Source organism: Papaver somniferum, chromosome 8 (assembly GCF_003573695.1).
Source record: "Papaver somniferum cultivar HN1 chromosome 8, ASM357369v1, whole genome shotgun sequence".
Lineage (NCBI taxonomy): Eukaryota > Viridiplantae > Streptophyta > Magnoliopsida > Ranunculales > Papaveraceae > Papaver > Papaver somniferum.
Window position 1 is genome coordinate 120,382,508 of NC_039365.1, and position 15,935 is coordinate 120,398,442.

The window sequence follows — 15,935 nt, forward strand, 5'->3', positions numbered from 1 at the left end:
GACTGGCCATACAAGATAAGGGTTCGGATTTCATCACCGTTCTCTTCTTTCCCGCCTTAGGAAAACGATACCAAACGCGAACCTAAGCCTAAAATTTTGATTAGAACGAGACCGATAGGGTAACGATATTAACAGGAAAGTCATTCGAAAAATATTGGTTACTCTTTTAAGCATACTTCGAAGTTCTTGACAGTTTCTGTAAGTTGAATGCGTGACTGCGCCGCCTTGTAATACGGTGAGGCCTTGGGTATCAAAGCTCCACCGAGCTTCCCTCGCCTCTATTCAACTTACTTTGACTCGGATTGATTCTAGAGGGGTTTTCTTAAATTGTAACGAATTCCCGTTCGAAGGATTAGAAGCTGGTATAGAAACAATCTAAGTGGAGCCATCATGCTTTTTGTTTGCTAGAAATCAGTAGGTTTGCTATGGTGGAGTCAGCCTTGTTTGTGTTTGCATAGAACATCCCTTCCTTTTTAGGACTTTTCTTTTTGATTTTGTTTTTCTAGTGTATGCCCGAAGTTTTTAAACGGGCCTGGAAAAGAAACACTCTAGGTCGTTTGATTAGTGACAAACCTAGTAGTTCTTCTTGTGAAGGCGGGGAGCTCGAAGACTCTTCTTTTGAGAGCCCCGTTTTTGGAAACTTCAGTTTTGAGAATCTGTCTCTTCGTGAGGAAAGTACCCCTAGTACTCCTTCTCCTTTGGTAGTGCCAGAAATGGCAACTTTGAAAGATTTTCTAAACCCAACTAGGACCTCTCGTCCGTCTTGTATCAATTTAGCTGAAACCGAGGCAAATTATGAACTGAAACCTGGGACTTTACAGATGCTCCCAATGTTTTTAGGGAAGGAGAATGAGAACCCCTATTTTCATGTTAGGGAATTTGAGGAAGTTTGTAGTACTCTGAAAATTAAGAACCTAAGTGATGATGTGTTGAAACTTAGGTTATTCCTCTTTTCTTTAAAAGATAAAGCCAAATCTTGGCTGTATAGTTTGGACTCTGAGTCAATTGAAACCTATGACCAACTTACTTCTGCCTTTATACATAAGTTTTTCCCAAGGCATAAAACATCGTCTATTAGGACACAAATATGTAGTTTTGCCCAACAAGAGGGAGAATCTTTATGTAGGTACTTAGAAAGGTTCAATGACTTGATATCTCAATGTCCTCATCATGGTTTGGAGAAGGTTAGGTTAGTTCAGATCCTCTAAGAGGGTTTAGATTATTCAACAACAACCATGGTTGAGTCCTTATGCACATGTGGGTTTGAGAATAAAACTGTTGTTGAAGCGATGACATTTTTGAATAAAATCGCTGATAAGACCCAACAATGGGAAAATAGTAGGGAACCCCAGAAAACAATTCTTCTAAGTAGAGGAAATGTTAATAGGATAGAAGGATCTCATGAGTCAGATGCCAAAATAGCAGCTATAGCCAAAAGGTTAAAAGCCTTAGAATTAGGTCATTCTAGTGGTAGTAGTGGAAGAAATGAGCCTTTTTGGGAAGGCCATGCTGTTGAAGAGCAAGCCAATGCTCTTTATAACAACACTAGATTTGATAACCGACTGAAGTTTGACCCATATTCAGAAACCTATAACCCTGGCTGGAGAAACCATCCAAACCTTTCTTGGTCCAAGGACCAGAATCAAGGTCAGTCTAGTAATGCTCAGGTTCCCCCAGGTTTTGGCTATACTAAAAATCCTTCATCTCCTGCACAGTTTCAGAACCCTTCGGATAAGAAGATTATGAGTTTAGAAGAGTCTCTTGCTTTGTTAACTCGTAACACTGTGCAGTTTCAGCAATCTGTTGCTCAAGGTTTAGAAGAAAATAAGAGAATAGGTCAGGCTAACTCTCAGGCTATTTTCGAGTTGAAAACCCAGGTTAGTCAGATAAATAAGTCTTTAAGAGAAAGAGGTAAGTTTCCTAGTCAGACTCAACCCAACCCTAGAGGAATTAATGAAATAGGTGAAAGACCATATGATCATGTAAATGCTATTAAAACCCTTAGGAGTGGTAGAGAGATAGACAACAAGGTTTCCATGACTGATAGTGAACATGCTGTAGTTCACCCTTCTGAACCAGAAACTGAGGAGACTGATGGAGTCTCTAAAGAGACCAATGAGGGTCATATTGAGCCCGGCTTTGTCCCTAGAGCCCCATTCCCACAGCTGCTAGTTCCAACTAAGAGGGAGTCCAATTTTAATGATATATTGGAGGTCTTTAAGAAGGTAACTATCAACCTTCCACTACTATATGCAATTAAGCAGATTCCCTCTTATGCCAAGTTTCTCAAGGATATGTGTACGCGAAAGCGAAAGCTTAATGTCCAGAAGAAAGCCTTTCTAGCTAGTCAGGTGAGTTCTATTATTCAGAATACCACTACTCCTAAGTATAAAGACCCAGGGTCCCCTACCATTTCTTGCACAATAGGTAAATACCGTGTTGAGAAGCGTTGCTTGACTTAGGAGCTAGTGTGAAATTACTACCATATCATGTGTACCTTAAGCTAGGACTTGGTGAGATGAAACCTACCCAGATGACACTTCAGTTAGCTGATAGGTCCGTTAAAATTCCTCGTGGTGTGATCGAGAATGTTCTCATAGAGGTTGACAAGTTTATTTATCCAGTGGATTTTGTTATCCTAGATACCCAACCTTTCCCTGACCCAGAGAACCAGATACCGGTAATTTTAGGTCGCCCGTTTTTAGCTACATCCAATGCAATCATTAATTGTCGAAATGGTATTATGAAATTGTCTTTTGGTAATATGGTGAGATGAACATTTTTAATATTAGTAAGCTACCCTCTGAACTAGATGACTCGAACATAGAAGAGGTGAACATGATAGGAACATTAGTCGAGGAGTCATTACCAAACACTTTGTTAGAAGATCCATTAGAGAAATGCCTAGCTCACTTTGGGATTGATTTTGATTATGATAATGTGATTAATGAGGTGAATGCTTTGTTAGATTCAACCCCTTTGTTAGATACTAGTAATGAATGGAAACCTAAGTTCGAACCACTACCAGTTTCTAAGTCTACCCTAGTTCCTTCGTTAGAAGAGCCTCCTAAGTTGGACCTAAAACCATTGCCAGATTCCCTGAAATATAGGTTTTTAGGCCCGTCTGAGACTTTACCTGTGATTATTTCTTCCGTCTTGGATAGTGACCAGGAAAGTAGGCTAGTAACCGTCCTTCAAAACAACAAGGAAGCTTTAGGGTGGACCATAGCTGACATTAAGGGTATAAGTCCCACTGTTTGTATGCATCAGATCTATTTAGAGAGTGATACCAAACCTTCTAGGGAGATGCAACGTCGACTAAACCCTAATATGAAAGACGTAGTTCGATACGAGGTCCTTAAGTTGTTAGATGCAGGCATTATCTACCCCATTTCAGACAGTAAGTGGGTCAGCCCCGTTCAGGTTGTTCCCAAGAAATCCGGTATTACTGTAGTCCAGAATGATAACAATGAGTTAATCCCGACCCGAGTGACCACGGGTTGGCGTGTTTGTATTGACTATAAGAAATTAAACAAGGTCACTAGGAAGGACCACTTTCCCCTTCCCTTCATCGACCAGATGCTAGAGAGATTAGCTGGACATAGTCACTACTGTTTTTTAGATGGCTATTCTGGATATAATCAAATCGTTATTGCCCCAGAAGACCAGAAGAAAACCACTTTTACCTGTCCCTTTGGTACCTCTGCGTATAGACACATGCCTTTTGGGCTTTGTAATGCCCCTGCGACTTTTCAGCGTTGCATGATGAGCATATTTTCTGACATGGTAGAACGGTTCTTAGAGGTCTTTATGGATGATTTTTCAGTGTTTGGTTCGTCTTTCGATGAGTGCTTGCATCATTTGTCACTAGTGTTGACTAGGTGTAAGGAAAAGAATTTAGTGCTTAATTGGGAGAAATGTCACTTCATGGTTCGTTCAGGAATTGTTTTAGGGCATATCGTATCTTCTAAGGGTATAGAGGTAGATAAAGCCAAAGTTGACCTGATTAAGACTTGACAGGTCCCAAAAACCGTAAGAGATATTAGGTCATTCTTAGGGCATGCAGGTTTTTATCGTCGGTTCATTAAGGATTTTATCTTAATTTCTATACCTCTTTGCAATTTGCTTGCAAAAGATGTTAAGTTTGTATTTGATGATGCTTGTTTAGAGGCTTTTGAGAAGCTTAAGAATTTACTCACTAACGCCCCCATAGTCCAGGCACCCAACTGGAACCTACCCTTTGAGATCATGTGTGATGCTTCAGATTATGCTATTGGTGTTGTGCTAGGTCAGCGAGAAAACAAATTACTTCATGTGATTTACTATGCTAGCAAAACTCTGAATGATACCCAGTTGAACTATACCACTACTGAGAAGGAACTGTTAGCCATTGTGTTTGCCTTAGACAAGTTTAGACCCTATCTCTTAGGTTCTAAGATCATCATATATACTGATCATGCTGCTTTGAAATATCTTATGTCTAATAAGGATACAAAACCTAGATTGATTAGGTGGATCCTTTTGTTGCAAGAGTTTTCTCCAGACATTAGAGACAAAAAGGGTGCCGAAAATGTTGTAGCAGACCACTTGTCTAGGCTAGTTGTTAGTTCCCCTGATGATTCCCTTCCTATAAGGGATAACTTTCCTGATGAACAATTGTTCTTTGTTACCCAATTACCTTGGTATGCGAATATAGTGAACTATCTTGTTACTGGTCGAATGCCCCAACATTGGGGTAAATAAGATCGTTCTAGGTTTTTAGCTGAGGTTAAGCACTTCTTCTGGGATGATCCTTATTTGTTTAAGTATTGTCCAGATCAGATTATTAGGAGATGTATACCTGAGAGTGACCAGTCCAGTATTATTTCCTTTTGTCATGATCATGCTTGTGGGGGTCACTTTAGTGCTAGGAAAACTGCTGCTAAGATATTACAGTGTGGATTATATTGGCCTTCGTTGTTTAAAGACTCCCACAGTTACTGTGTGACTTGTGAACGTTGACAGAAATTAGGAACCATTTCCCGTAGGAACATGATGCCCTTGAACCCTATTTTAGTTGTGGAGGTCTTTGATGTATGGGGTATTCACTTTATGGGTCCGTTTCCTAATTCTTTTGGTAACTTATACATCCTTGTCGCTGTAGACTATGTCTCTAAGTGGATTGAGGCGGTTGCGTGTAAAACCAATGACCATAGGGTTGTGATTGAGTTCTTGAAAAATAATATACTTACACGTTTTGGTACACCGCGAGCTATAATTAGTGATGGAGGGTCGCACTTTTGTAATGGACCTTTTAGGCTTTTGATGAAGAAATATGGTATTACACATAAGGTAGCTACCCCATATCATCCACAGACTAGTGGTCAGGTAGAAGTTTCCAATAGGGAGATAAAACGTATATTAGAGAAAACAGTTAATCCTAATCGGAAAGACTGGTCGTCTAGGCTTACTGATGCCTTATGGGCTTACCGAACTGCATTTAAGACCCCCATTGGAATGTCACCTTATCGACTTGTGTATGGAAAGGCATGTCACTTACCTGTTGAGTTAGAACATAGATCTTATTGGGCTGTTAAGCAGCTAATTTTTTCACTTGACAAGGCAGGAGACCATAGGAAACTCCAGCTCAATGAGTTGGAAAAGATTCGTAGAGATGCATACGATAGTGCTAAGGAGTATAAGAACAAAATGAAACTTGTGTATGATAGAAATATCTTAAGAAAGTCATTTTATCCAGGTCAAAAAGTTCTTCTGTATGATACCCGCTTGCATCTTTTCCCTGGGAAGTTACGTTCTCGGTGGACGGGTCCTTTTATTGTTCGCACTGTCTTTCCTCATGGAGATGTTGAGATCGAGACACCGGATGGTAGTAGTTCTTCAAAGGTTAACAGTCAGAGATTGAAACCCTTTTTAGAGCCCTTTCCTACAGATGATATTGAGGAGGTCCCTCTGGAGGACCCTGTTTACCCTTGATTGACCATCGAGGCGATTGTATTATGTTGTATATTAGTTTTTGATTTCTCTCTTCACCCAGGTACTATCTTTCCAACTTCTATCTTTACTAATTCCTCATGTTACTTTACTGTTTGTTATTGATCTTTCATTAGAAACATTGAGGACAATGTTAGATTTAAGTTTCGGGGTGGGGAAGAAACTTTTTGTTAGCTTTTAGTTGCAATAAATAAACTCCAGAGCCTAGAAATTTATGCCTATTAAGGATGGCACTAACCAATCTAAGTGGATGGAAGCATTTTGGTTATAGGAGTTGAGGAACCAATCTGACTAGATGGCAACATCTAAAGAGTCTATTCATAAAATCACAGAGCTCAGGTGTTAGAAATAACATGATAGTTTCACCATATCTCGTTGAGTCCTTTTCACTTCTGTTTTTATTTTGTTTTGTTTTTAAATCATGTTTCTCTAAGTGATTAGGTGGGGCTCACGATTCAAGTTGTTACTAATGCTAGGGTGAATTAAAGTGATTGAGATACAAAATAAAAAAAAAAAATAATAATAAAATAAAAAAAGAGACCAGACCATTAGACCAACTGGAATAAATTCAATAAAGTCGACCACTGGAACCCTTGTATATGCCAGTTGTGTTGACCTAAAGTTAGGATTATCGACCACTGGTACCCTTGTATATGCCAGTGTGCTGATATTAGTCAGACCAGTATCTCAGTCCATTATGATAGGTTCATTTTGGTGGAGGCCTTCAGACAGATATGAGAAACATCGTTCACCTAGTAAACATCAAAACCATCTATGTTTTTCTATATCCATCTTCTTGATCTATCCATGTGATTTTGAATTCGGATATTGATGTCCATAGTCCGACTATCTGAGTAGAGCTCTGTCACTTCATATGAATTTTAGTATGCTTGAGTGTAAACTCGTGTACAACAATTGGAATTTCGCATCAGGGTACTTCCTCCTGTAGTCAATAAGTATGCCAACCAAGGAGATTCTTTAGTGCCTTCCAAGGTTATGTGTAGATAGCTAGGGTCTGGAGTATAAAGGTTTTGTGGGTATACCTCTGGTAAGCCCTCCGGAGACAACACTCCGCCACTAGGGACACGTAGGGGTTTAAAGGCTTATTGCATATGCTAAATGCAATCGACGATGCCTGCGACAGTGAGTTAGGATTTTATTTCTATTTTGTTTTTGCTCGAGGACTAGCAAATAATAGGTTTGGGGGTATTTGATAGACACATTTTTGTGTCTGATTTGTCTCGATTCTATATATTGTTAGGGCTCATTTTTGTACTTATTATGGTGTTTTATTTATTTGTAGGTATTTTTGGCCAATAAACATTTTTGGAAAAAATTGGCTCTAAAAGTTGTCGGAAAGCACCCGGAGGACATTTGTTATACGGACCCCAGATTTGGCTAAGGGACACCCAAGGTTATGCGTAGCCCAAATTCATCCTCAGCACCCAAATTTGTCTATAGCACCCATTTGCTGAAGGAACACCAAGACCGGATAGGGGGCAACCCTTCTTCTTCATTTCAAATTTCATTTTTGGCGGGAAGAAGAATTTCACCCCTGGCAGATTTTTTCGATTATATTTTGGATGGGTTAGAGGTAGACTGAATCGCTGAAACTTCATGGGTGGACGCGATATAACTATATAACGTTGGTATGGGTTTTATTTTGGACAAAATTTGGCAGAATCGTCGCGTGGAGAAAAACAGAGCTTCATGAAGTTTTCACGGGTTTAGTTGAATTGCAGAGAGTTTCTCACGTGTTGGAGAGAGTCTATCCTGTTATGGAACATGATATGAATGAGATAGAGTGTGTAATACATCTCTAGGCGCGTGGAAACAACAAAACAGGAAAGAAAATCTCCCCGAAAATAATTTGTATCACCCGAGTAATGAGAGAATATTTGAGAGTAATGGATATTTGGAGGTTCTGTTGGGTATATATAGGGTGTTGGGGACTCATAGAGGGGCGCTGGAGAGTTTGGGAGAGTTACAGAGCATCACAGAGCCGAAAAAATCGAGTTGCAGAGAACACCATCTCTGCTGCTGCAGAACTGAAGAACACGAAGAACATACTCACGAAGACAGTCGTTTATCAACAGTGATAACGACACACAGGCGGGGGTCGTAGAAGCTGAACAACGACAGTTGGCTTTTATCGTTTTATGTAACAGTGTTTTGCAACAATTAAAAACGTTGCAAACACCCGATTTTTAATAGTTTTTCTCCAATTCATCATTTGTAAACACTTTGAGCAATGAAATCAACTTTTGAGCGCGTTTTCACAATGATGAGCTAAACCCAATCTTCCGGGGAGATGGAGGAAGCCATTCTTCCAAAAGTTATGTGGTAAAATTTATTTGAATTTATTTATGCAATTCTTTTATGATTATTTGCACCGAATGAAAATTGAGTAATGATTTTTATTAATTAGTTGTATTTTCTCTTGATGAAGTATGCTTAGTTTAGGGCTTTTGATACTTCATTCTTGCGATTAACAATTGATGTTTTGAAAATCTAATTTAGGCAATGATTAGAATCACAATTTCTTTTGATTGGAGTTATATTGTCTAGAATTGCATGATAAAAATTAAAATTAAATTACATGAATTTTGGTGAATTGTGAAATCCTGAACCCCAGTCTCTAATATAATCAGTTTTGATTTGCTTTATTTTCTTTAGTTTTAAAATTTAAATCTAAAAGCACAACCTTCACAAGTCTTGAACGAACTCTATTTTTTTTTTACTACAACAACTTGAAACCACATCAAAGGTGCACAGGAACCAATTGATAAACCGGACTTATATTTCAAAAGAACAGCCTAATATTATCAATTACCTCACAATAATCTTAATTGTATGGTAGCGAAACAAGATATTGTGGAATCACAAACGATGAGACGATGATGTTTGTGACTACTTTTAATCTTACCTATCGGAGATAAATCTCAAGAAAATCTTAGCAAAGATAATACAATGACGATAGTAAAAGTAAGATCAGAAAACGAACCTACAGAGAAAATAGTTGGGTCTAGCTTCACAATCCCAATGAAGTCTTCAAGTCGTTAACCAACAGGGTCTCGGTAGAAACCTAAGGTTAAAGGAGAAGCGACTATAGTCGCAACTAGTATCACACAGAAGGTGGGGATTAGGTTTCCCAGTTTCTAGAGTTCTCCCTTATATAATTTTCAAACAGGGTTTGCAATCTAAGATACCTTGGTAACCAAGAATTCAATATTCACCGTTATATGAAAACCTGATTAGATTCAAGCTAATATCTTTCAACCGTTAAATCGAACTTAACTTCTTATACACAAATGAAATATACCTTCACTTAGGTTTGAGTAATCATACCTAAACGTGTACACTAGGATAGCTCAACAGTAGTTAACCGAAGTTAGCTATATGAACACTCTCATATTAACCTTATTCATCGTAACCACAACTAGTTCAAATGACTCAAATAAAACTAGCTATAGATTTGTTTAATTGCTATATTCTCATAGATGTATACAAGAACACAATTGAAGCAAAATCGGTGTGATTGACTCGAATCAATTCATGAACATTATAGCCACGGTTTTCATAGAATGCATTCCTTATTATATAAATGTATTAGTTCATGAACAAACCGATTTTAGAACTTTAACCACTCAAGTATGAAAATGGGTACGCATACTTAAGTAGCCGGACTGAGTTTGGGTTCGCCAGTATTCGAACGTGTACGCATATTTCCAAACACAACATAAATTCTCGGCCCCAAACCCTTCGCCAGTACGCGTACGGGTATGTGTACTTAGGTACTCGGAATTTCACAACTAACAGGTACGCAAACGGGTATGCATACTATAGATCCGGACATGGATCACATATATGCAAGAACACATACTATGTTTATAATCCAATGATGGTTAAGTTTTCTAAACTGTATTTCAATCATTGAAACTTTCTTAGAGGATGATAATAGCTGTTTTCACGAACTATTAACATCAAAGCAATTTTCAAGTTATTGAAATAATCATTATGAAACATTCCAAGTCTACACCAAATGATTGTATCACACAAACCATGTAAGATGTTACTAGGATATTTTCACATGATCATCTTTTGACTTTCGTCAATAATATAAGATGAACTTGGTTGAAGCGAAAGCTTACCAATACATATTTCGAGAAATATGTAAGCGAGTTAAACTCAACTCAAAATCTCGAATGTACATAATCGAATACCATATATTAATAAGACTTATGTCTCAATATAGAAGTTAAAGTAGAAATATACTTTCCAAGTGATAGATGGTTTTTAGTCTCCACATACCTTTTGTTTATGAAGTTCCACAAGATCTCCTTAGTAGTTCTTCGTCTTCAATTGATGAACGCCGTGAAGTCTAATGCTCAACTACACAATCTATCCTAGTCCGAGACATCACTATAAGTAGATTATAAATCAAGACTTATAGTTTTTATGACAAACAAGCTTGAGATAGCAACGCTTGCGAGTTCGACCGAGCACTGCCAATCTCCTCCTTTGTCAATTTTAATGACAAAACTATAAACACATATGGATTACAAAATAAATAAACTTTGTAGCTTCTCATCCAAATGCTTGATCTCCTTGTTTCTTCAACATTACTCGAAATCTTCGTCACTTCCAAGTACTCCAATGATTCCAAATGTATTCAACTCAGTATCGTGGTTGTTTAAGATCCGTAGCTATAACAATGAGATAACAATTGCTCTCAATCATTGTTATACAGTGTCATAGTATTATTACACAACATCAAAGTCCAATTGTATCACAACTTTGACAACAATACTATGGTGATATGTATCACTCCCCCTTAGTCAATACTTCATCTCACAATGAAAACCACTCCCTCTTACATAATGATCCGTAAACCATATGTATTTGTAGTGTAAACTACACATTAATTCTCCCCCTTTTTGTCAATATAAATTGGCAAAGGTACGAAAACTAGTGGGATCATAATGAAATTTTCATAGAGATACTTCATGACCAAAAGAGAACAACATATCAACTTGTTTCGATGATTTCACATAGGCGAAACTTAGTGTATTCATCAAGGAGTTTATAAAGATACAAGAAAACTCCTATAATATTCCACAAAGATTTGGCAATTAAGCACAAGTTCAATTAAGAACTCTCTCCCATAAAATGTCATTCCCGAAAGAACAACAAGAGCGACCTTACTTTTACAAGAAAAGAAGGATATCTTAGACATTAACAAATCACATGAAACATGAATTTGTATCAAAAAATATCAATTGAATTAACCACAAGGAAAATGATCAGTGCAATTGGCGATGCTCAACATAAGAGAACTTACGGAGCAACACAGTACATACACAAAGATATGGATCATGAAAATACCAATATTGCGGAATAAACAAAGATTCATTCTGTTTTTCATCACTATTTGCACAATGACTTAAAACAGACTTAATCTTTGTAAACAAAAGTTCATCCTATCTTCCATCAATATTTGCATAATGACATAATAGGCTTAACTTTTGTAGTCAAAAGTTCATTCTATTTTTTATCAATATTTTCATACCGACATATAATCGAGTTAACTTTTGAGCATATGTGGGACAGTCAAGGTTCAAGGAAGTAAACAACATATCCCATAACAATTTGCAATATATAAAACCATAAAGATTAATACTGCAAATATCATCTTCCAAATAACTTAGAATAAATCTAAAAACATTGCAAGATGAAAATCGTTGGAAATAGCTTTGTGTACTCACAGTAATGGCTATTCCAAACCCTAGTTATCCTTCTTAAAAATACAAGAATAAATTCTCATTAGAAGCTCCCTAGACATTGAGACCTCTGAAAAATTCTTTATCGTCTTCGAACTCCTTGTCGTCAACAGCCATGGGAACAAACGGGTCATGAAGAAAGGAGTCAATTCCAACAAACCTTTTAAACTGATGCCAAACCAGGGTCTTATAAATTTCAAGAGTTTTCAAAACAATAGCCTTTATTTGCTGAATCTCCTTCCTTGTTTCCTTCAACTATTTAAGAACACCAAAAAACTTCTGAGAATTTGAAGGAACAACTCTTGGCTTCCTCATATTCCTTCTTTTTCTTTTCAAAGTTGGAGGTGATGGAGATTGATATTTTTCCTTCATGGTTGATGGCTTAACAATCATATTAACATCTTTTCCATCAGAAGACATAATGCTTGGAGTATCCATACGTACGGAATTGTGAGAGGAAATCACAAGATAATCTCAACAAGCAGTCTTATGAAAAAAAGAGTTTCGAGAGGAGGAAAAAGGAATATACGGTTACGGAAACTTTAAACACACAAGTTCACACACGCACAACTCTCAACCCTAAAGATGGTAGAATTGACGAGAATAACCCTCTTTTTATTGACTAAACAGGGTAATCCCTTTCAATATCAATTAGATATGAAAACTGGGAGAATTCCAAATTGGAAAAAAACTCAGTAAAAACAAAAAAATAAAATAAAATAAAAATAAAAATAAAACATTTTTATTTCCCCAAAGCCTGAGGTGTGCATAATGTTGTCTCTTTTGATCAGGCACATGAGACAAGATGCACCAAACAACTCAATCAAGTTATGCTGGGGTGAACAATAATTTGTCCACCAAAACCTTTTTGAGAGGAATTCGTAGAACCTTGTTTCTCATACATTTTAGAATGTTCCATTCTCTCCAGTGGTCTAGTCCTTTCTTTGGAAACTAAATTCTTCAAAGAAGAGATGAGTTTACATAGCTCAGGTGATTTTTGAACAAGTTTGAGCTTGTTTACTAATCGATTTGCTCTTCGTTGAAGTTTGTTGACATATCTTATTTTGTGTTTGTACTTGAAACACTTTGAGAGTTCATGAAATTTGAGAGAACAATATGAACATGTCAATATGGAGGATGATTCAGACACCAAGGATGTGTAGGCTGCTACACATAGTGAAACCTGAAAAATCAGGAAAAAAAAGTTTCCAGCAGAAACAAATAAATAAATTTTCTCTTCCACACCAGTTGAGATTTCTTCTGAAAGAATATCAAGATTGATGTATGTATTGCTACAATTATCAAAATCAATATTTTCACAAAGAATTGCAACACTTGACTTTTCGTCTGCATTAGAATCATAGTTATCAGACATTTCATCAAGAGTTGCAGTTAGACCTTTGTTTCCAGTGTATTTTTTATGATTTGGACACTCATTTGCAAAACCTTTACACTTAAAGCACTGTGGCATATCGTCGTCATCAGTTTCGTAAATATCCTCGTTTTTAAGAGGAACACGATTATGAGGTTTAACTGATGACCTAGGTTTATCTCTAATGAACCGTTTATTTCTCTTAAAAACAAGATCTCTAAACTGTCTTGTGATCAAAGAGACTGACTTGTCAAAATCTTCGTCTGATGAATCCGCCTCAGAAAGATCATCTTCAGAGATGCAAACACTTTTATTTTTGTAAAGTGATTTAAAGTAATTTAGTGTTCTTTTGTGCTTTGAAGGCAACATCCTTTCCGGATTTGGATGTATGCTTATGATCAAATTTCCCAACCAGAGTATTTCTGGAAAGAGTTGCAAGGTTATTTCCCTCAACGATGGCATGCTTCTTCGAATCGTATCTAGATGGAAATGATCTGAGAATTTTCATCACAATGTCCTTTTCAGGAATAGTCTTACCCAATGCAAAAGATGCATTAACAATTTCAGACATTTTGTGATTAAACTCATCAAATGAATCTTCATCTGCCATACAAAGGTTTTCCTAATCAGAATTTAGGTTTTGAATCCTAGCTTCCTTTTCACACGTATTCCCTACAAATACGGTTTCTAAGATATCCCAAATATCTTTAGACTTCGTGCAAGTAGTCACATGATGCTGAAGATCTGGGGTAATGGCATGGGTGATAGCATTTAACACGTTAGAATTTTTCTTTGCAGCATGAATCTCGACAGCATCATATTTACTAATATCCTTTATAACATTTACATCGCCTACTGTAACTTCCGGAGGATCATAGCCATTAACCACATAAACCCATGATTTAAAATCACGCGCTTGAAGAAAGGCACGTATAACAATTTTCCAACATAAGTAATTTGAGCCATCGAAGACTGGTGGTACATTTATAGAGATAACACTTCATTCCATATTCAGATCGCTACAAACACAGACTTATGAGGTCTTAAATGTGTTTGCCTGCTCTGATACCAATTGAAAAAGCGGGGGTCTAACAACGACACCCAATATTTCGTTCGGCAATCTGAATAGGCAAACTCCAATATACTTTCAAGAGAATAAACTAGACAGTCAGACTCAATCTATAGAAAAGTATATCAAAGAGATATATCTCAATTTCTCAATTCAATCTGCAGTCAAAAAAATAGGAATTGCGATCCCGATTGAATATGAGAAATAACTTGGACGGTATCACAAACCAATATCCAAGTGTCAATCAATTCAATCAACAACCCAAAGGTCGGATTCAAGAACTGATTGAACTTAACGCACAACCTGTGATATTTCTATTATATAACAAAATATAATGCGGAAAATAAATAACACAGACACCAGAAATTTTGTTAACGAGTAAACTGCAAATGCAGAAAAAACCCCGGGACCTACTCCAGCTTTGAACACCGTACTATATTAAGCCGCTACAGACACTAGCCTACTACCAATGAACTTCGCACTGGAATGTAGTTCAACCCTAATCAATCTCACACTGATCAAGATACAGTTGCGTTTTTTACGTCTCTGAACCCCCAGAAGGATTCTGCGCACTTGATTCCCTTAGCTGATCTAACCCACAACCAAGATTTTCTACGACCCAAAGTCGAAGACTTGATAAACAAATTTGTCTCACACAGAAAAGTCTATTGGAATAGATAATTTTGTCTCCCACAACGAGTTTTGTTCCGTATTTTGATAAATCAAGGTGCACAGGAACCAATTGATAAACCAGACTTATATTCCCGAAGAACAGCCTAATATTGTCAATCACCTCACAATAATCTTAATCGTATGGTAGCGAAACAAGATATCGTGGAATCACAAATGATGAGACGAAGATGTTTGTGACTACTTTTAATCTTACCTATCGGAGATAAATCTCAAGAAAATCTTAGCAAAGATAATACTCAATCACGATAGTAAAAGTAATATTAGAACATGCAACTACAGAGAAAATAGTTGGGTATGGATTCACAATCCCAATGAAGTCTTCAAGTCGTTAACCTACAGGGTTTCGTGAAAAACCTAAGGTTAAAGAAGAATCGACTCTAGTCGCAACTAGTATCACACAGAAGGTGTGGGGATTAGGTTTCCCAGTTGCTAGAGTTCTCACTTTTATAGTTTTCACATCAGGGTTTGCATTCTAAGTTACCTTGGTAACCAAGCATCCAATATTCACCGTCAGATGAAAACCTGATTAGATTCAAGCTAATATCTTTCAATCATTAGATCGAACTTAGCTTGTTATACACAAATTAAATGTACCTTCATTTAGGTTTGAGTAACTATACCTAAACATGTACACTAGGTTGGCTCAACAGTATTTAACCGAAGTTAGCTATATGAACACTCTCATATCAACCTTATTCATCTTAACCACAACTAGTTCAAATGATTCAAATGAAACTAGTTATAGAGTTGTTCAATTGCTATATTCTCATAGATGTATACAAGAACACAGTTGAAGCAAAATCAGTTTGATTCACTCGAATAAATTCATGAACATTATAGCCACGGTTTGCATAGAATGCATTCTTTATTATATAAATGTATTAGTTCATGAACAAACAGATTGTAGAACTTTAACCACTCAAGTATGCAAACGGGTACGCATACTTAAGTAGCCGGACTGAGTTTGGGTTCGCCAATATGCGAACGGGTATGCACACTTCCGAATACAACAGAAATTCACGGACCCAAA

General features: G+C 37.0%; 1 pseudogene; it reads right to left on the bottom strand.

Annotated features, from left to right (window-relative positions):
- Positions 1-1,077: 1,077 nt before the first annotated feature.
- On the bottom strand, positions 1,078-1,177 carry LOC113307247 (annotated as a pseudogene).
- Between the last annotated feature and the right edge of the window lie 14,758 nt (positions 1,178-15,935).